Below are 22594 nucleotides of genomic sequence, written 5' to 3'. Positions count from 1 at the left end.
GTAGACTGTTGAAATCTTCATATTAAGTCCAATGAGGAAAGTATTCATTCTCCTATTTTACACAAGAAGCTACGTCCACAGCAAAATGTCCAAATTCATACACACACACACACACACACACACACACACGGCTTTTGAAATTTAAAGACAGATATTTTCAGACTTAGAAACTCCTATTTTATTTGATTTTGTGTTTCTGAAGTTCTTCATAATAAAGTGACTGTTAAGGGACAATGGAGTCCTCCCCATGCCCCGCCAAGGAGTAAAATTCAATCCTTATAGGTGAGGCAGTGGCGGGGGGTGGAGGCTCCAGTAGTCAATGAGGCAGTGGTGGCAGAAAGCTGAGGCCCAGGCATTCTCCAGCAAGCTTATTAAACGTATCAGATGTCATCGGTACCTCCTTTATCCTTCTCACTTTGGACCACACAGGCTGATAAGAAGGGGAAAGCGTTAGAACCCAGAAGTAAAACTGTGGCATGATTATAACCCTGACAGCCTCCCTCTAATGAGCTTCCCTGCAGATAGGGAAAGGGGAGAGTGCTTTGATCTCTAGGAGCAGCAGGCTGAAAAGACCACTGTTTGGAGCAAAGCCATCTGATGGGGTCCAGTCTTCTAGTAATCAAAGTCACAAGCTACCATCTGAGCCATTTGTGAACCGCAGATAAGATTAGCTGCTCATTTGATATATCAACCACCACCATCAATGGAGGCTAATTGTATCTGAAATATGACCAGGGAAGTGTCAGCTCCTGGAGACAAGCATTTCCTTTATCCTGTGTTTGAAGCTGAGACAACATTTTTTGTTTGAAAACTTGAGCAAAACCTAACACATGCAGCATTTTTCTCCTTTTTTTCCACGGACATAAGATATGAGGAAATGTGGGGTTCTTTGAAATAGACATGAATCTGCATTTACATTTTTACAAAGATTATGCATTATAGTGTGACAGAATAGGCATCTTTTGGGTGGAAGACTGTAAGTTCCAGGAATAATTGCACCATGGAATTACTTCATAGCATCATAGTTAAAAAAGGAAAATGTCCCAGCTTTGGAAAATTGTATTCAGGAAGACCTGCTTTGAAATTCTAGAGTGTTGTGTACTGTAGGAAAAGAAAAGATGACTGGTCATTTGGAATCTAAAGGCACTTACAAGGGCTGCATTTTGCCTCAGAAGCTGGTGCAGCTGACAGTTTTACTTTCTTAGAATTTATTTCTATGTCAATAGAACTTGAGCTCAAAATGAATCATGGTCAGGCAACCTGCACAGCCCCTCTGCTCTGGCAAATGAAGAAAGCCCACTGTTAACTCCATGTCCACTGAAGATGGCTGTTTGCTCCTTAAAAGATTATCCATTCTTCTGTATTTTCCAGACACACTATGGTGCAAGAGTCAGAAAATCTGGTTTCTTGTCTTCTGGGAATGGTTATGTGTGTGATTTTTTAGCCATTTTAGCCTTCCTCTTTTATGAAGGAGGGAACAGAATTCCCCACTCTTACTTCACCCTGCTGCAGCTCGGGCTTCTCTATTTCCAGCCTCATCCACTATAGCTCTTAAATTGCTAGGTTGTCCTGGTATCCAGGCGGCTAGTCAAAGCTGCCTGAAAATGGCAAGGTATGAGAGGCACCTCATTAGGACTCCTGAAATACATAGACCTAGAATAGCCCTGTGCAGTTGGGGTAAGAAAAGGAGGAGGGGAGCAAGAACCTTGAAAGGAGTAAGGAAATGTGTTATTGCCTCCTCCCAAACTCTCAAGCTATGATGACCTTGGGGGAACTGCCTTTATTGACTTTCTTCTGCTTCTCAGGATGAGCTGACACTCTGCCCTGCCAGCATCTGACAGCTCAGGTGTAGAAACTACCTTTACAGTGCTAAAGATGGCAACCATAGTAGCAATGCTCCAGTAGCTCCTCCCCAGGTCCAGCGCTTACAACCACAGAATACTACAGGTGGAAGGACCTTTATAGATAATAAAATGTACCATGTGCTGTGAAAAGCATATTTTATTTCATAGCACATTTAATTCTCAAGCATCACCTCACACGAAGTTATAGTTATTATTTCTGCTTTAAAGATGAAGAAATTAAGATTCAAAAATGTTAATCAACTTGCTTCAGGAATACACCTAGTAAGTTCCTGAGCTGGTACATAAAACCAGTTTCATTTGACTAATGGCAAAATCGTCACTTTTTAATACAATGCAGTAGATCACTTGGACCATTGTTCTAACTTTTAAAAAAGGTTCTGCAGCAAAAGATTTAACTGACCCTCTTCAATAACCCAATCTCAACCAGGCCCTGAAGTTCCATCTTAGTATCTAGTTTAAATGCCACCAATCTAGTTGAACTTAATAAGAGCACAGCTGTGAGATACCATGAAATGGAGATGTTAAGCTACTTTTCTTAAGTCCCATAATCAGTGGGACAGCTGGAGCTGGAACCCAGGACTCTTAATTCCCAGGCCAGTCCCCTGTGTGCTCTGCATTTGCTCCAAAGCACAAGGCAAATGTACTCTGTACCTGACACACATTGAGAAGATGCCAAAAGAGGGTGCCAAGAGAAAAACCTTTCTATATCCAAGAGGATGACACAAAATATTGAGAACCAAGTGTAAATTTCCAATCATGAATGATGAATCATGAGCTTGCTTTCTGGAACACTCTATGATTCAGAATTACACATTCCCCAAGGACCCTTGATGGCTCAGGATTGCACTGTGTGACCTAATTATTAATTCTGTATACTACACCCTGAGGTCTGAGGTCAACAGTGCTTTGTTAGGTCCTGCCTGGTCTGTGAAGTCAGGGAGACTGATTGTAGACAGAGCCAGCAAGAAATCATGGGTGCCACACTCTGTGTCCTCAGGTCTCAAGCATTGAGATGGGCAGAAAGTGCTCTAGGATCAGGGGACCATATAGATCCTTCTCTGTAGGATTGTGGGTGACAAAAAAGATTTGCCTCAGTCTGGGAAGCATTGCCCACTGCTCAAGAAGCAATCCGAGGCCTCTTGCCCAAAAGCTATGGCTCTGCCAGTGGCATTTTAGGTTGCTGCAGGCAATACGGCCATTGGTTTCTCGACCTCACTCAGACCTTCAGTTCTTAACTCTCCCAGCAGTGTTAGCTCTTATCTAAAAGAAACCTGTTTAGCCATTCCCAGCATTTTGATTCTCTGAAGTAGAATTTAATTCAGTTCCATAAGTGCTTGCAACACAGACTCCGTGCTGTGGGCTCCAGGAAGCACATGGGGCCTGTCTCTGGGCATCATAGGAGCACACTCTGGAGGTCAGACTCTCCTCAGAATTAAATTACTATGGACCACAAATAAGAAAGAGACATAATTCCAATACTGCCTTGAAAGTCAGAAGGCCTGAATTCTAATTCTAGCTCAGGTCAACTGTCCCACTCTGGGCAAGATTTTTTTTTTTTTTTTTAATTCTCTGGATCTCATTTTCTACCTTTTAAAAATGAGGTGATACTTTAGCTTTTACTCTAAATCTATATGATTCTAAGTCTTTGCACTTTGTCTTCAGACAGCATTCTGAAAGAGGCTGATTCACAGTAGGCAGTGACAGGACGACTATAGAGAGGCATTCTACAAAACGCCTGACTGCTACCCTTTAAACATGCCAAGGTCGTGGATGACAAGAAAGGAACAAGGAATGGTTATAGATTGGAGGGGATGAAGGAGATATGATGCCTTAATGCAATGTGGGATCCTGATTGGGTCCTGGAACAGAAATTGCATATTTGCAGAAAAACTTGGTGTCTTAGTCCGTTTGGGCTGCTATAACAAGACGCCATAGACTGGGTGATTTATAAACAGCATAAATTGATTGCTTACAGTTCTGAAGGCTGGGAAGTTCAAGATCAAGGTGCCAGCAGATTGGGTGTCTTGGGAGAGCTATACCCCATAGATGGCACCTTCTATGTGTCCTCACATGGCAAAAGAACATCAGGGGTAGGCAGCTCCCTTAGGCTTCTTTCGGAAGGACACTAATCCCACCTGTGAGGGAAGAACCGTCATGACCTAGTCACCTCCAAAGGCCCCACCTCTTAATACTATCACCTTCGGGGTTGGGTTTCAAAATATGAATTTTGAGGGGACACAAACATTCAGACCATAGCACTCTTAAAGTCTGTAAGCTTCTAGTTTAGTTAGTAGTATTGTGTTGATGTTAATTTATTTGTGTTGATATCATGGTTGTATAACAACATTATATGTTAATATCAGAGGAAGCCAGGTGAAGGGTATATGGGAGCATTGTGTAGTATCTTTGCACTCTTCTTTAAATAAAAAATATTTTCAAACACATTTAAAATAACAAAAATGTGGTTATATATTTTCCCAGAAAGTAGGACTGTAAATTTCTCAAGAGCAGGGACCTTCTTTTCTCTTTCCGTATATTCCTTAGTACTGCGCATAGGGGCATCTTGCAGTAAGTTCTCAAAGAAATCTGTATTAGAATTAAGTCGACCAAAAATGATTCACAACCAAAATTTTAACCTGGGACAAAGCAGTGTGAAACCTTGTCTCTGTTATAAGCAGTTAATATTGCAATTTTGGTATTTTTACAACTAAAATACAAAACAGTCCAGAAAAATACCATCATTTCCTGGCACCAAGGAAAAGGAATCTCTCCATGTTCAAGTCAGATAGCCAGACTAATTTAGGGAAACAAAAAGAAAAGAAAAAAAAATAACAAAAGATCAAATGGCTTTAAAAAATCATTGTTGCTATTTGGACTGAGCCAGAAGCTCCAGATAACAGTAACCACTAAAGGAAAAAAAAAAGACCAAAAACCTTGGAGCTCTCAATTTGTTTTTCATAAAAAATGAAGTGCCCCCACCAAAATGCGCCTTGAAGAGTTAATTAAACAGCTGCCCTCATGGCTGATTCTGAGATGTTAGGAGCCCCCTGACAGGCTGCTGAACAAATGGGGCAATAAAGGTGTGGGTTGTTTGGCTTGATTGAAGAGCTTGAGTTTTTCACCCCTTAGTCTCCAAACCATCTGGAAGTGAGTTTGTGGAATGTGGGATGGCAGCCTCTCTGCCCTTATCTGCTGATAAGATTCTCAGCCTCAAACACGTGTACTAGAAAGGCAGGGAGCAAATATTTTAGACCTTAAACAACTTGCAAATCCTCCCTCTAAAGTTCATGCTGTGCTATAGCACAGAAGGAAGAAAAAACCATCTTGCATTTTTTCCCCTCTGTACCCAGGGCTTTTGACGTCAAAATGAGCAAACACTAAAGTTTTCCTTTGGTCTTGACGGTTGAGTTTTACTGACCTTCACTGAGTCTCCAAAACTCATAGGCTTTAAAGACAAAGCTCCTGAGAGTTGCCCAAGAATGAAACCGCCATGTAAAGAAGGTGTAATTGAGCGAAGAATTTGAGACTAAGGAACAATGTTTATGTTCTCAAGCTGAATCTTAAAAAACAAAAAATCTAAAGATGGCCTGCAGGTTACAACTTCACTGACAGAGAGTTCAGGTGTCTGATACCAGAAAGGTTTGACTGCTGAGAAAGAAGAGTCTGGAAGTTGTTAGTTTTGCTTTTAAAGCCTAAAAATCAGACAGTATATATGCTGTGCATAGCTGTTGTGGTATGTGTATATGAGGTACAAGTTGTGTGTGTGTGTGTGTGTGTGTGCGCGTGTGTGTGTGTGTGTAGGTGGGTGTGTGTCAATGCCAAACTAAATTTAAACTAGACATAATAAAGAAAAAAACACAATTAGATGAGGTAACATCTTGGGTGAGATACACACCACACACACAAGGACCGAAGGGATGCCATAGTTCAAAAGCACTTTGAGAATTCTGTTATTTAATCTTTCATACAGTCTTCTATTTTTGAGCTCCTAGTATGCTCCAGGCACTAAGTGGACCCTGGGAATATAGAGCCAGGTGATACAGTTAAGCCTTGCTCTCAAGGCATGCACAGTCTAGAAGCACAGCCAAAGTAACCCAGTGATTACAGGACAAAGTGATAAGGGCCATGATAAGAGGAAGCTCAGATTGCCCTGTGAGGCCAGATGTGGGGTGGCAGTGAACAGGGAAAATAGCTAATGCATTGTTTATTTTTCAAAACAGAAGATGTTTCTTCCCCTCTGGGCTCATCTTACCTCAGACTGATCTTTAAACTCAAATAAATAGGAAGGCTTTCATATTTGTGGAGTCAGAAAAATACAATGACAAACTTAATCAAAATGTTCCTTCTCTCTAGTCTCAAAAATCTGAAGTTTATGCTGTTTGAATGACTAACAAAATTACTTTTTAACACAACAGAAAATCACCATTTAACTTCCTTTACTCACTCGAATATTTTTTAAAGTATATACAGTTGGCCCTCTGTATCAGTGAGTTCCACATCATATTCAACTGACCTCAAATCAAAAATATTTGAAAAAAATGAAAGGATGCAAGCATCTTTACTGAACAGGTACAGATTTTTCTCTTATCATTATTCCCTAAATGCAGTATAACAACTATTTACATAGCATTTCATTGTATTTAGGTATTATAAGTAACTTAGAGATGACTGAAATAATATAGGAGGATGTGCATAGGTTATAGCAAATATGATGCCATTTCATGTCAGGGACTTGAGCATTCACAGATTTTGGTATCTAAGAATCCTGGAACCAAATCCCCATGGACACCAAGGGATGACTTTATTCTGTGCAAAGTGTCAGACAGTGCTAAAGAACACTGTCCCTTTGATCCTAACTCTTGAAAAAGGGCCCACTATGGCCTTCTACATTCTATAAAACTTAATTGGTTTCATAAAAGAAAAGTTATCCTATTCCCACTTGTTGACAAAAACCAAAGTCATCATTTTTATCTACATCACCCTGCTAGAGTCAGAAGAGTTGTCTAAAGGCCTTATAACTAATTGCAAAGTAACACAATGATAATGATAGTCCCTTGGGCAAATTAATCTCACAAATATTTTGGCTCTGGCCAAACCAAACCAATGGAATTTCTTTGTACATAGCTGTGATATTAATATAATGCCTTACTTGGCAAATAAACATTCAAACACAGCAGCCATGAAAGATCGACTTTGATAAGTTTATGTTGAAAGAAATGATTTTCTAGAAAATATGACAGTGCTTTAAGGACTCTGTCAGTACTCGCACACAACTGCCCAACTAACTTTCTCCTCCAAGTTTATAACTTTTTATATTATACTCTCAAAATACCCTTAAATGCCCAAAATAGATGTTCTAAATTCCCTCTCTAGTTCTTCATATATGAACTCTGCTGATTTTACCAATTGTACTCCTAGATTTGGTTTCTCTGGTTAAGTAAGGAAAAGGCTTCTGCTTCCAGAGGTCAAACATTATCTTGATTTAGCAGGTTGGGCCTCTGAACCACTCCTATGCTCAGTAGCAAAGAATGCAGGCTGGGAAGGATTAATTACCAAAGCCAGTAATCCTGACTCCAACCTCCAAAAATATGAGGAAGTCCAAAAAAAATCTTGAAAGTGATTTGCAACATTCTGTTCAAATCAGTCTCAAGAGTAATGTCACTTTGACACCTCTTACCCATGTAAACATAATTATCGCAGACACATCAGCTATTCTGAACCTTCTTCTTTTCACCCTGAGGCTCAATTTTCCCTCCTCTGAAAGAAGATCAACATAGTTCTACTAATAGCTTCTTCTTCAGTTTTCCTAGTGAAACACGTACCCTCAAAGTATAAGAATGCCAGTAGCTTGTTTTATGACAAGTTGTGTGTACTCCCACAGGCCTGGGAAAAGAATTAATTATGTATTTTGGTCTCAAGCCCAGGGGACATAGACAATCTTGGCAAGATCTCCTAAGTGGGATAAAACCCTGAAATTCCTGTCACTTCACATAAGTGAAATCTCAGTTTGTTAGGAGGTAACAGAGTGGAAATTCCTAGTTTACCATTAAAACTCCTAAATAGGTATGACTTTCTTTAATTTACTTTGATCTGGACTCAGTCAGCTAAAAGTTTGCTACAAGACCACATGTCTTCTGTATCACATGAGTAATCCTATGAATGAAATATTTATAGCTGAAGTCATTCACCCACTGAACTTAAATAAAAGCCATTAGTGACTTTTATAAACACACACACACACTTACATACACACACATATGTAAACATACAATATCAAACTCTGGCAGGTGACATGGTTTTGTATGTGTTAGACACTGGCCTTGCCTAAGCAAGAATCCAAGGTTCATAATGCTAAAGGTATCTTAATATATCCCCCCAGTAATAAAAGTTCCATAAAATTATTGGAAAAATAGTAGGAAAGGAGAAGAAAAACAGCATCTCACAATAAATGATATAAATAAATTTTATTCAAAATTTGGAGCCTAATACCATATGCCAGTGTCTAGGCATAAGTACAATTAAAATCCAAATAACTGAGAAGAAAATGTGTTAAAACAGCTGATATAGCAAGAAATGTAATTGCTAAGGGGTGCTAAAACCCTGAAGTTTATTACACACATGTACCCAATATGTGTCACATAGGGAATTTCTTTTTTCCTCACAACAAACCATCAGGGATTTAAAAAAAAAAATATTATAACAAAGGAAGGACTTAATGAACTGCAGATTTGGAAACTTACATCCACATCCACAGTGTCCAGCTTGAGGTCTGGAAGGAGGCACACCCTGAGGCTTGATAGGAAGGAAGGCAAGCGTGACTTTGTGCGTGCTTTGCCGTTCCCTTACACGGATCTGGAAACTAAACTTGAATGATTGTTACTGCAAGTACATTTGTTTTCTCCTTTAAGCTAGCATCGTACACATCTAAGGTGATCTTTTCAACCTTCATTCCTCTGGACAAGATAGAGTAGGAAAGCAGATTCGTTTTATAACCCCTTGGAAATCAGGGAGGCAGAGTGGGGATGTGGTAGGTGCTCTAGGTCACCCCATCCTAAGTGATAGAGAGTTCCCCATCCTGCCTAACCCGGTGAAACCCCGTCTCTACTAAAAAATACAAAAAATTAGCCGGGCGAGGTGGCGGGTGCCTGTAGTCCCAGCTACTCGGGAGGCTGAGGCAGGAGAATGGCATAAACCTGGGAGGTGGAGCTTGCAGTGAGCTGAGATTCCCCAGGCTGGAGTGCCACCGCATTCCAGCCTGGGGGACAGAGCAAGACTCCGTCTCAAAAAAAAAAAAAAAGGAGAGTTCCATAGGCTCAAGGCTCAGTGTTCCCCAAACATAGGGAGCTGTGCTGCAGGGTCACCTGCAGCTGGAGCTCTCTTGTGCTACTCTCATGTTATCCAGCACTTTAAGAGTCACCAAGAGAGACCCACTGCCCTCAGCATTGCATTCAAGTTCTTAACCAGTCACTCAAAACTTTAGCTACAGCTAAAATACTGCATCTGCCTCCTGCTCAAGGCACTTCTATGCCTCTTCTAACCTAAGCTGGTGTCCTTGCTTTCTGCAGAACATGTATGCATTTGTGGGGTCAAACTGCAGCTCGTGCCAGCACTGACCAAGGCACTGGGGATGCAATGATGAACAAGACAAGTCCTTTCTCTCAGGTGCATGTGTGGAGAGGAGTTAAGGGAAAGACAATTAACACAGAAACTAGTAAGTGAGTAAAAGTCACCTAGCAGCTAGTGCTGGGAAACTCACTACACAAATGAATTTCCAGGAGATGGCAGAGGGGAGCTCCGTAAATAAAATTGTTAGAAAGGTCTCATTGTGGAGGCTTTCTCAGCAAAAAACTTTATCTGAACAGAAGGAATAGCCAATGCAAAGGTCCTGAGGTAGAAATCAGGTTGTCTTTTACAAGGCGCAGGAAGAAGCCCCATTTGGCTGATGTAGTGAATGAAAAATTCAGAAGACATTTGAAACATGACAGGTAGGTAGAATTATAAGATTTTTACTCCCTCTGCCTATGTACACACCCTGTATGTAATCCCAGAAACTATAAATATAAGCATTTTATTCCCATGATTAGGCTATATTCTATGAAACAGCTGACTTTTAACAAGACAGATGATCTGGATGGGCCTGACCGAATCATGGGAGCCCTTTGAAGTGGAGCATTTTCTTCAGCTGGTGGCAGAAGAGAAAGTCAGAGACTCAGAGCATGAGGAGTCAGTGCACCACTGCTGACCTGAAGATGGAGGAGGCCACACAGCGAGGAGCTGAGAGTGACCCTTTGGCTGGCAGCCAGCAAGGAAACAAAAGTCTCAGTTCGACAACTTCCAGGAACTGATTTTTGCCAATAATAAGAATGAGCTAGGACTATTTATAATAGCAAAGACATGGAACCCACCCAAATGCCCATCAATGATAGACTGGTTAAAGAAAATGTGGTACATATACACCATGGAATACTATGCAGCCATAAAAAGGAATGAGATCATGTCCTTTGCAGGGACACGGATGAAGCTGGAAGCCATCATCCTCAACAAACTAACATAGGAACAGAAAACAAAACACCACCTGTTCTCACTCATAAGTGGGAGTTGAATGATGAGAATGCACAGACACAGGGAGGGGAACATCACACACCAGGACTAGTCAGGCGGTGGGTTCAGGAGGAGGGAGAGCATTAAGACAAATAGCTAAAACATGTGGGGCTTAAAACGTAGACAGATTAATAGGTGCAATAAACCACCACGGCCCAAGCAAACCTGCACGTTTTGTGCCTGTATCCTGGAACTTAATGTAAAAAAAAATAAATTAATTTTTTTAAAAAGGATGGCATAGGAAGTGGATTTTTCCCCAGAGGCTCCAGAAGAGAACTCAGCCCCACCAAGACCTGGATTTCAAGCTCATGATGACTGTATTAGTCCCTTCTTGCACTGCTAGAAGGAAATACCTGAGACTGGGTAATTTGTAAAGAAAAGAGGTTTTATTGGCTCACAGCTCCGCTGGCTGTACAGGAAGCATCATGCCTTCTGCTTAGCTTCTGGGGAAGCCTCAGGGAGCTTTTAATTATGGCAGAAGGCAAAGGGGGAACAAGCACTTCATGTGGCTGTAGCAGGAAGAAAAGGGGCGAGAGGTGCCACAAGAACGGCACCAAAGAGGATGGTGTTCAACCATTCATGAGAAATGGCCCCCATGATCCAATCACTTCCCAATGGGCCCCACCTCCAACATTGGGGATTAAACCTGAACATGAGATTTGGGTGGGGACACAGACCCAAACCATAGCAATGCCCTACAGAGAACCCAGCCATGCCGTGCTGTACCTCTGACATACTGAGCTGTGAGTTAATAAATGGCAGTTGCTTCACACTGCTCTGCTTGTGATCATTTGTTACACCATAAGAGAAAAGAGTAATAAAGTTGGAGGGGCAGATGGGGCCAGATGGTGCAAGGCCTCGACAGGACAAGAAAAGAGTCTGGATTTTGTTTTCGTGGTAAAGAACTTATTTGAGAGCTTTAAACAGGAATCTGTAAAGTAGAAAGCGTGTAACCAGGTTGTGCTTTGCAGAGAGCACCCAGGCCTCTGGTGCAGAATAGGCAGAGGGCTGGAAAAGCAGCCACGGGAGAGAACAGTCCAGGGTAGAGTTGTCTAAGTGAGGGATGGCAGTGTTGAGATCTAGGGCTGTGGCGGAAGAGATGATATCTCAGATCTATTTGGAGGGAGAACTAGCAAAGCTTCCAAATGGATTAATGTGTACATGGAGTGCAGTAGGGGAAGACAAAAAAGAGAGGATTTGGAAATGATTCTGAGGTTTTTGGCTGAGATCTCAATGAATGCTTGTGCCATCGGCTGAAATGGGCAACAATGGAGAATGGTCAGAGTGTGTACGTGTGTGTGTGCGTGTGCCCACGTGCACAGGCCCACATGTGCAATCCAAGTGCCTGTGGATGCTTTGTGCTTTCCCCTCTCTGCAGTTTTGCTCAAGCTTTCCTCTGTCCTGAGCATCTTAATGCTGACCCTCTGTCTGTTCCAAATACAGACACCTATCAATAAGTCTTTCTAGTCACCCACCCTAATGTGGCTATTCTTTACTCTAGGCTCTTAGAATCTTACTTTGACTACCACGTAGTTAGTGCCTAACAATCTCAGAAAATTAGAAACATCATATTCCATGAGGTATTCATGACATCGTTAAGGTAACCATTGCCTTCATCTGCCTGATTTTAACACTGGAAGTCTCATGTTCTGGGAAACCCCTCAGTCCCAGGCAAACAGGGACAGCCAGGCACCATAGATATCCCAAGGACCTTTCTTCTTCTCTCCAAGTACCACATCACCTGTCCCTGGCTGCTCAGTGAAAACAGCACATTAAATATAGCAGGTGCTTAGTAGTAACTAGCATATTTTAAAATGATACTTTGTTCCTTCTGAAACTAATCAAGGCCAGAGGAGTGAGGTGGACGCTTTTTGCCGTCATCCATCATCTTCTCTCCTTTTCTAATGTGGGACATAGCGGCAGAAAGGTGACTTGGAATTGTTTTGCATATCCAAATCTGTTTTGTTTCTTTCTGATTTTTTGTTGTTTTTTGATTTTTACTTAAAAAAAAAATTACACACGTTTGAGCTTCTTTGAATGAGATTTAGTTCGTCCCTCCCTTTTCCTATTTACTAAGTGGGCAATAATTCACAGGCTGAGTCTGAGAATGGGTTAATCCCTCTGCAGTCTGAGTATAGCTGAGTTTCCGCTCTTGGTTCAAATGCTAAGTGAACCTGCATAACCAGCTTCAGGTGCAGTTTAATATCTAGGCCACTGTTTATTTGTCAAAGGCCTTGCTGTGCACTCCTGTAGGTCAAAAGGTACAGAAATGAAAGGTGGCAGAAAGGTCAGCCCCCAGGGAACTGTGAAACAGCCAGGACTTCAGTAGGCTCAGCCATTAGCTCCCTGTGTGGCCTGGACGAGGCCTCATAGTTCCTTGAGCTTCGGCCCATGGCATCCCCAAACACGTCCCCCTCCCCACTCGCCTGATCTGACATAGGCGAATTGAGCTCTGGGGAGAGGGGAAGGCCAGATTTCACTTGCACAAACAGTCACTCCTGGCTTGATCTCACTCAGCTTGTTCTGAAGAGCAAACCCCAATATTTGTTGAGGATTTACTAGGTGGCGCTCTTTGTTAATTACCTCAATGCATATCACATTTAACCTTCACATAACTCTACAGAATACTTATTATTCTGCTAATTTTTGGATGCTAAAAATAAGATGGATAGTTTAAGGAATTTCCTCAAGCCACACAATGAGAAAGCACAAAGCTGGATGACCTCAAATTTCATACACATCATGTTTTACTGTTTTAGCTCTATTCTAGCTAATATGAATTAAAAGACAATGTCCAAGTACACTGAGACCTTAAAATAATATAAAATGGCACATATGTGATGGCAGCCATGCACCAATACTATACTAGACATCTTACATACATCATATTTGATTTATGTCATTCTCATATCTGATATTTGCAATATCAAAGAGAACATTTCTATCCTCATTTTTTATTAAAGAAACTAGCACTCAGGGAGTCTGAGTAATTAGCCCAAAGCCCCACATTCAAAACGTGATGAAGGAGAGCTGTGGTTTCTGTCTGAAACAAAGCTCATTTTCTTTCAGTGCATCCTGTGGTCCCTACAGCACAGAGACCACAAGTGAATGGGATCATGTGTGCTATAGTGTGGCAAGGAAACATGGCCAGTAGGGAACAGCATGAAGGACACAGAGCCTATGGGAGAGCAAAGTGTAAACCAATGGCATGTGAGAAGAATGAGCTCATGACAAGTGGTATCAGCAGGAAGAGTGGAAAGACATGGGGTGTAGGTGAGCACAGTGGGCTTTCCAGGCAGAGAAGAATCAGGAGCTTGTATTGCAGTCAGCTCAATGCATGGCTCTCTCCCACTGTCATGCCCAAAGCAATTGTCTCCCCATCTCTTTCCATATATCCAGGATGAGATACCAGCTTCTGAGAAAGGAAAATGAAACAAAGAAAGGGGTGCTATCTTGCTGCCCTTTCTGATGACTAATCTTTTAAACACCTGACCCAGCACGAGCAGAAATGCAGGTCCAACCATGAAATCAGAGGTGGTCCCAGACCTCTCCCCAGAAAAGCCTTGGTCCTTGTCCAGTGCAGAGCTAGTAACTCCACAGAGAATAAAAAGACAAACTACAAACAGAGTGCACAGGCAACCTACAGAATGGGAGAAAATTTTTATAATCTACCCATTTGACAAAGGGCTAATATCCAGAATCTACAAAGAACTTAAACAAATTTACAAGAAAAAAAACAAACAACCCCATCAAAAAGTGGGCAAAGGATATGAGCAGATACTTCCCAAAAGAAGACATCTATGCAGCCAATAGACACATGAAAAAATGCTCATCATCACTGGCCATAAGAGAAATGCAAATCAAAACCACAATGAGATACCATCTCATACCAGTTAGAATTGCGATCATTAAAAAGTCAGGAAACAACAGGTGCTGGAGAGGATGTGGAGAAATAGGAACACTTTTACACTGTTGGTGGGACCTTAAACTAGTTCAACCATTGTGGAAGACAGTGTGGTGATTCCTCAAGCTTCTAGAACTAGAAATACCATTTGACCCAGCCGTCCCATTACTGGGTATTTGCCCATAGGATTATAAATCATGCTGCTATAAAGACACATGCACACATATGTTTACTGCAGCACTGTTCACAATAACAAAGCCTTGGAATCAACCCAAATGTCCATCAATGACAGACTGGATTAAGAAAATGTGGACACATACACCATGGAATACTATGCAGTCATAAAAAAGGATGAGTTCATGTCCTTTGCAGGGACATGGATGAAGCTGGAAACCATCATTCTGAGCAAACTATCACAAGGACAAAAAAACAAACACCGCATGTTCTCACTCATAGTGGGAATTGAACAGTGAGATCACTTGGACACAGGTTAGGGAACATCACACACCGGGGCCTGTCATGGGGTGGGAAGAGGGGGGAGGGATAGCATTAGGAGATATACCTAATGGAAATGATGAGTTAATGGGTGTATACATATGGCACATGTATACATATGTAACAAACCTGCACGTTGTGCACATGTACCCTAGAACTTAAAGTATAATAATAAAAAAAATGCACGTTCACAGGTTTTCTGCACCAAGGAGTTTGTTATAGGTCTTTGCTACGTGGCTTTTGTGACAGCAAAATTTTCCAGAATTCTTTAGAAAGAGTGGTTATTGTTTTATTCTTTAGAGGCCAGTCCTTTTGTAGGGAGTGGGGTAGGAAGTACATTTATACTAATGAGATCAAGGCAGCTCATTTAAATGAGAAGGCAGGTGTATTACCAAGACTTATGACCAACTATTTTTATAATTGATATGTCAGGAATGTGTCTCTATTCAATTAGGATGCTATCTCGTATTCTGGTCAACCACTGTACTCACTGGATGTACTATATTTATTTAGAAAAGTAATTTAGTATTTAAAAGAGTAAATGAATTCCATGTTTAAAAATAAAAATCACTCCAGCTTTCTCCACTCTGAAGCATTTTACTTAAGCCTGATATTACTACTGGGATTCTTGGCATTTGGTTTAAAGAAAAAAGTACAGTCAGGCGGTTTTGACCATTAATGTCCACTTGATTTGTACTAATATTCCTTGTTAAATGCCTTAAGAGACAGGACTGGTATGCCAACCTTCTTCTGAAATAGACCCTTTATCTTTCTCAGACATATGAACAGGATGCATCATTCACGACACATGTCATCTGGCATTTGGCACCAGGAAGACTAGGAACAAAAGCAGTAACTCCTGACAGACTGTACTGCACACTCCAAGTTCCTGCCATCTTGCCGAAGGCCCTCAGTGCAGACACACTCCTGGGCAATTGCCTCCCCTCCTTCCTTTGCTCCCCCCATCAGCTTTCTTCTCCTCCAAATATCGCTTTCCTTCTCTTCTTTCCTTCTAAAGGAAGGAGAAAGCTGGATGACCTCAAATTTCATACACACCATGTTTTACTGTTTTAGCTCTATTCTAGCTGCTATGGGATACGAAATGAATTAAAAGACAATGTTCAAGTACACAAAGACTTCAAAATAATATAATGACACATATGTGATACCAGCCACGCAGCAGTACCACACTAGATGTCTTATATACATCATCATATTTGATTTACGTCATTCTTAAAACCATACTATAAAGAAAATATTTCTATCTTCATTTTTTATTAAAGAAACTAGCGCTCAGGGAGTCTGAATAATTAGCCCAAAGCCCCACATTCTGGTTTCTGTCTCTTCCTTTGAGAATGAGCTGGGCATTCCAGCCTTGCCTGGCTGCCCACGCGGTCCTGGCAAGATTATCTAAAACAATAACAGTATACATATTTGGGTTTTTTGGGAAGTACACAGTCCACCCAAGTTTTGCTCCCTACCTGGGATTAATTAAAGATGCACATGCTCTATGATGCCAGTCAGCAATTTTACTGGACATCAATTTTAGATAAATTCTTACATACCAGTACATAAAAGCATGTGCATTACAGCACTAGTTATAATAATAATAATTAGATACAACATAAATATCTGTAAACATGACAATGGACCCATAAATTGTGGCATGTTTATACAGAATGCTATACACCATTTTAAATAATGAACTTTGTACACTGATAGGCAAGATTCTCAAAAACATAATATCAAAAATGCAGTGTTTAGAAACAGAATGTATAAAATTTAAAATTATTTACATAAAATTTTAAAACCTGCAAAATAGCACTCTATAAAGTATGTGAATACCTATAGACAAAAAAGTATAAGATCACTCATGGGAATAATGAATGCTGAATTTACAGTAATGGTTATCTCTGAGAAATGAGGGAGAGAATACGATTGGAGAAGGTACAGAGATTTTTTTACATTATTGCATATTTTTATCTTTATGTTGAAAATCTTTCATGATAGAAAAGAACAATTTAGGGAGGAAGAAGGCAATTTCTACCTGGAAAAAGAAAAGAAACAGAAGCAACTAAAAAAAAAAACATAAAATTAAGTATTTATAGAATTTGAGAAGTTACGATTTTTCAAGTAATGAAACTTTTTGGGTTACTTTTAAACTAATAATAATTATGTTTTTCCAACTGAAGGATGATCAAAATACTTCCTAGTTCTTGGCTCTTACTTTCATTTACTCCACTCCTTGTATGAAAGAATCAATACTGATTCAGGGAAATTTCTGTGAGTCAGAAGAGGCACGGTTGGTTCAAAATTTCTCCTGAGTTTACCACAGTTACAACCAATGTCAGCATTTTCTCTTTGGTCTATGTTGTCAGAAGTAAATACATATTAGCTATTTTTTTCATTAGGAAACAGATTCCATGCAGGTTGACAGCATGAATCTTGGACTGCAGTACAGTTACCTAGGAGCCATATCATGTTAAATGAGGTACTCAACTTCATTGAGCCCATGTGGAAATAATAGGTCAACGCATTATTATTAGGATTAAATAAGATATATAAAATAGTACTCTATTTAGCTCACAATAATGTTCTATCTGTGATGGCTAATGATAATGATGATAGTAATAATTAAGACTGTGACCAGTCTGTGCTCTATAAATTTTTCTTATATCCAGGACTGTAATATCCAAGGAGACATGTAGTCTATTTTGTAAGGAAAATAAACAAGAAACGCAAATGAAATACTGTAGAGATCTTGCTTTTGTTCAGATGTAAAGACATGACAAGGAAAACAAATGGTGCTTTCTAACTCACTCTCCCTTTTAACTTCGAATACCTTTTTTTTTCATACTGCACCCCAAATATAAGTTCACCTGGGTTCTAATGAAAGATTTTCGGATTGACCTACTATTAGTACTTAGGAAAAGTGATGAAAATACAAATTTTAAAACCAGGGTTTTTAAAGATTTGAGTTTTGATTGCTTTTTTAAAACACAAACTCTACGCAAATAACTTAGGAAGTAGCAAATTAGGTTTTTGCTCTGGGACACATTGCCCCAGGTGCAAAGTTCTAAATACATTTATGAGATCATGAACTTTGTTAACCAACATTCATCCCCCAACATTTACCCTCTACCCATAAACTCTTCTCAGCAACCATGAAATAAGCTTGGGCCGGGCGCGCTGGCTCATGCCTGTAATCCTAGCACTTTGGGAGGCCAAGGCAGGCGGTCACAAGGTCAGGAGATTGAGACCATCCTGGCCAACACGGTGAAACCCCGTCTCTACTAAAAATACAAAAAAAAATTAGCCAGGCTTGGTGTCGGGTGCTTGTAGTCCCAGCTACTTGGAAAGCTGAGGCAGGAGAATGGTTTGAATCCGGGATGCTGAGCTTGCAGTGGGCCAAGATAGTGCCACTGTACTCCAGCCTGGGCAACAGAGCAAGACTCCATCTCAAAAAAAAAAAAAAAAAGAAAAAAGAAAAGAAATAAGCCTGTCACTGGCCTGTGCCAGCCCCTTGACTACAAATGGAGCTGTCAGTATGAATAGAATTGAAACACCAAGGGCAACATGATGGTGCCAGCAGGCCTAGAACTTCTCTTTATAGGATTTGTATTTTCATTAGTTGTTCTAAATACTGAGAGCAGATCAATCATGAAAATCCTTTGTTAGAATCCAAGTAAATCTGTATTTGTGATAGAGCAAGAAGGAAAGGTATTCAAAGTCAAAAGTGGGGATGAGTGAGCACTATTCATCTTTTCTCGCAGGTCTTTCCATCAGAACAAAAGCCAGATCTACCTATAGGCTTGAGTGAGCCCTTTCCTCTATTTCTTCTCACATTCTCCTTTACTGATCAATGGCCACATAATATTTTGTTCCCCACTTTTTCTCCTGCCTCACCCCACAGTGGTAGCTTTATCTCTGAAATGAATGAGTGAGGCTTTTCCTACCCTTTTCCCAGAATAGAAGGAAACTCTACAGGTGACAGTATGATATAACAGCTCAGAGCTGCACTTTGAAAGGGCAAATCAGGACATTCCCTTTCTGAAACTAAATGGAGCATTGAAAACTAGAAAAAAATAACACCCTTAGAAGAACTAAGCTGATCTTCACACCCAAGTCGTGATACTTGCAAAGCCCCTCCCAACATGTAGCCAAAGGAGTTTGTGAAGATTCTGTAGTCTTAGGGTGTCGGACAGCTCAGAAATGCAAGAATAGTGTATGCCTACGAGAACAAGGGGCTCTCTCCAAGCAAAAGTGCTGTTGACATTGACTCCTCTCTACTGTCTTTGGCAAAACGGTTTTGAAAATGAAGGGCAAAACTGCCAAAAATTGTGGGTAATTGATGCTTTCCTGAGAAAATTACCATGAAAAAAGACCAAAACCCTCTTACAGCAAGGTTAGACATGGCTCACAGGACTCGGAGAGAAGAGAAACTAAATGGGAATGGGAGTCCAAAAGCCAAATCCTCATGACTTGCAACAGTGAGTTCAGTAGTGAGAACAGTGGTGCTTGGGGAGGAGGGAGGTGGAGATGGGGCAGGAGTGGGTATAAACCCCTGTCAGTTCTAGCTCTGAGACTGGTTATAGGAAAAGAATTGGAGAATGTGTCTAAAGCATAGACATAAGATATTTATTGAGAAATTAATGAATTCCCATACTGGAAAACATTTTATCCATTTTTGTTCTGCTAAAATGAAGTAAGCAGTTGTCAAGGATAAGGTGTCAAGCAGATTTCCTACAAATAAAGAGCTTTCCTAATAAATTATGTACTCAGTAAAAGGAATTGCATTTTACATGCTACGGCCTTATTTCACAGTTTTACAGATTTCTTTAATCCTAACTATATTTTCCCAGGTTTTATATGAGCTGCTGACACTGGGTACTAGTGATGGCTGGTGAAATTATACTTTTTCCAGGGTTTTAAATCTAGAAATGGTAGCTAGAGAGGAAGAAATGTAACTGCAAAGAGAATTGTGTCTACAGCTTTTATGATTCCAAGTAAAAATGAACATGCCTTGAAACTTTCAAAGTTCCCTTTTCTCCATAATTCTTCAGAATGATCTCATCAAGAAATGTGTTATCACTTCAAATTTTCAGAAGAAATGGAAGCAAATAATGATCACTTGAAAATTTTGGAGAAACTGGTAAAGCAAGTTTGAAGGAGTCTCTTCAACATACATTAGGCATTCTTTGATTGAATCCATCAGTATTACCTGGAGAGTGTTAGGTCTTTTCCAAGATTTCTTTAAATGCTTTTTGAAGGCATTTCTTAATTCCAAAATGTTTAATGAAATAAAATGTTTCCTAGGTTTGAGATACTGAATATGATGCTACAGTTAGGAGGTACATATAGAAAAAGCAGATTTGGAAAGTTAAATTAAGTACACCTTTGTGGTGGTGTAAGAGTATTTTCCAGCAAGGGCTACATGGTGGCTGGAAAGTGAGAACAAAAAAATGAGCACCTCAGGCTCAGGTTCAGGCTTGGGTAGTTCACTGGATAGTCCACCAATAAGCAGGAGATCAAGTTAGCTGATCTTGATAGCTTTTACAACAGCTGAGCATTTAAATCAAAACCCCACATTTAGTATGTGTGAATGCACTAGATTTTTGTGGGAAATTATTAGCACTTACTTCTAGGGGCACTCCTCTAGGCTGTCTTCCCTGGGATAAAGGAAAGCCAGTAGAATAAAGACAAGAAGCCCAAGTCCAAGTTCAGCTCTGGACTCAGTTGATGTATGGCTTTGAGCAGGTCATTTCCTTTCAGACCTCCTTTTCCATGTCTATAAAATAAGAGGATAAGCATGGATAATTTATAAGTTCCATCTAATTCTAAAGTTGCATGGCTGAAAAGAATGTCTTTATCTTGAAATTCAAATCAATACAGTTCCTTCTTCCCTAGGAATCAGAGTTAAAGAGTCTCTGAAAATTAAAGCTAGAAAGAACCTGAGAAATCATCTAACTCAAATCCCCTCATCCTACTCATAAAGAAACTGACCACATGTGTTCATTGGCTTTACTCCCAGATGCCAGTAAAACATTTGGTTGTTTCAAGTAAGTGCAGAATGGAACTCCTGAATCAGAGAAATCTAGTTTCATGTTTTCTCACTTAGAAGTCATGTCATTCTACTGTCAGAAAAAAAACACACATTCAAATTATAGTAGAAATAAGATATTCATGTAAAACTAAGATGAGGTTTTCAGCATCATAAAATTAAATATCCCTGCATATACCCCAAAGGCAGGACTTGGAAAGAAGGTAGGTAGTGTCTCAGCTATAAGGCTTATTGACATAGAGTCCTTCGGCCAGTTGGTGGACCATGGCTGAGAAGGAATATCAATAGTAAAAAAAAGAGTACCCTGAACCTACCTACATGGTAAAGAGAGTACCATGTACTCTCAAGGAGGAGATATAAAGATAGAAGGAAGAACGAAAAGCAAAGAGGAACAAAGAAGAGAGTGTAAGACTATTACGGGAAGGACCAAAGGGACCAAATTCCTGTTCCTTAGGAGCCAACCCCATGAGCCATTAGCAGATCGGCTGTAAAATTCAAGGTAAAGGTAGACAAAGGTGATGACAGCACATGGCTGTCCCCCAAAATCATTTTTTAAATCATGCTTTTAGAATGTAATTGCCAAAACTACTATTATGGTATGATATTGTCTTTAAAAATATTTTGGCGTCAAATAATGTGGCAAGTGCCTGGGTCTTCTCTTACTAGCTGAAATATGAGTACCTTCGGGATTTTATTTATTATTGTATCACCAAAGATAGAGGTCTATTATATAGTGTGTTCAATAAATGTTTGGTTCACTCTACAGCTGTCAAACACGGTTTAGTTGAAAGTAACAATATCATCAATCATTTCATTATATTATTGATGAAAGTTTACTTTTAAAAAAGGTGTGCGGGGGGGCGGAGCAAGATGGCCGAATAGGAACAGCTCCAGTCTCCAACTCCCAGCGCCAGCGACACAGAAGACCGGTGATTTCTGCATTTTCAACTGAGGTACTGGGTTCATCTCACTGGGGAGTGCCGGACGATTGGTGCTGGTCAGCTGCTGCAGCCCGAACAGCGAGAGCTGAAGCAGGGCGAGGCATCTCCTCACCTGGGAAGCGCAAAGGGGAAGGGAATCCCTTTTCCTAGCCAGGGGAACTGAGACACACAACACCTGGAAAATCGGGTAACTCCCACCCCAATATTGCGCTTTAAGCAAACAGGCACACCAGGAGATCATATCCCACACCTGGCCGGGAGGGTCCCACGCCCACAGAGCCTCCCTCATTGCTAGCACAGCAGTCTGTGATCTACCGGCAAGGCAGCAGCCAGGCTGGGGGAGGGGCGCCCGCCATTGCTGAGGCTTAAGTAGGTAAACAAAGCTGCTGGGAAGCTCCAACTGGGTGGAGCTCACAGCAGCTCAAGGAAACCTACCTGTCTCTGTAGACTCCACCTCTGGGGACAGGGCACAGCTACACAACAACAACAACAACAACAACAACAAAAAGCAGCAGAAACCTCTGCAGACGCAAACGACTCTGTCTGACAGCTTTGAAGAGAGCAGTGGATCTCCCAACACGGAGGTTGAGATCTGAGAAGGGACAGACTGCCTGCTCAAGTGGGTCCCTGACCCCTGAGTAGCCTAACTGGGAGACATCCCCCACTAGGGGCAGTCTGACACCCCACACCTCACAGGGTGGAGTACGCCCCTGAGAGGAAGCTTCCA

At 40.8% G+C, this 22594-nt stretch overlaps 1 long non-coding RNA gene across 3 annotated transcripts in view; it reads right to left on the bottom strand.

Moving 5' to 3' along the window:
- LOC103876756 overlaps positions 1-22594 on the bottom strand; it is a 428348-nt gene that overhangs the window by 229466 nt on the left and 176288 nt on the right. The window lies entirely within an intron of this gene.

The sequence above is a fragment of the Papio anubis genome, chromosome 14 (genome assembly GCF_008728515.1).
Source record: "Papio anubis isolate 15944 chromosome 14, Panubis1.0, whole genome shotgun sequence".
Lineage (NCBI taxonomy): Eukaryota > Metazoa > Chordata > Mammalia > Primates > Cercopithecidae > Papio > Papio anubis.
The sequence above is the reverse complement of the archived record's forward strand: the minus strand, read 5'-3'. Positions and strand labels throughout refer to the sequence as shown.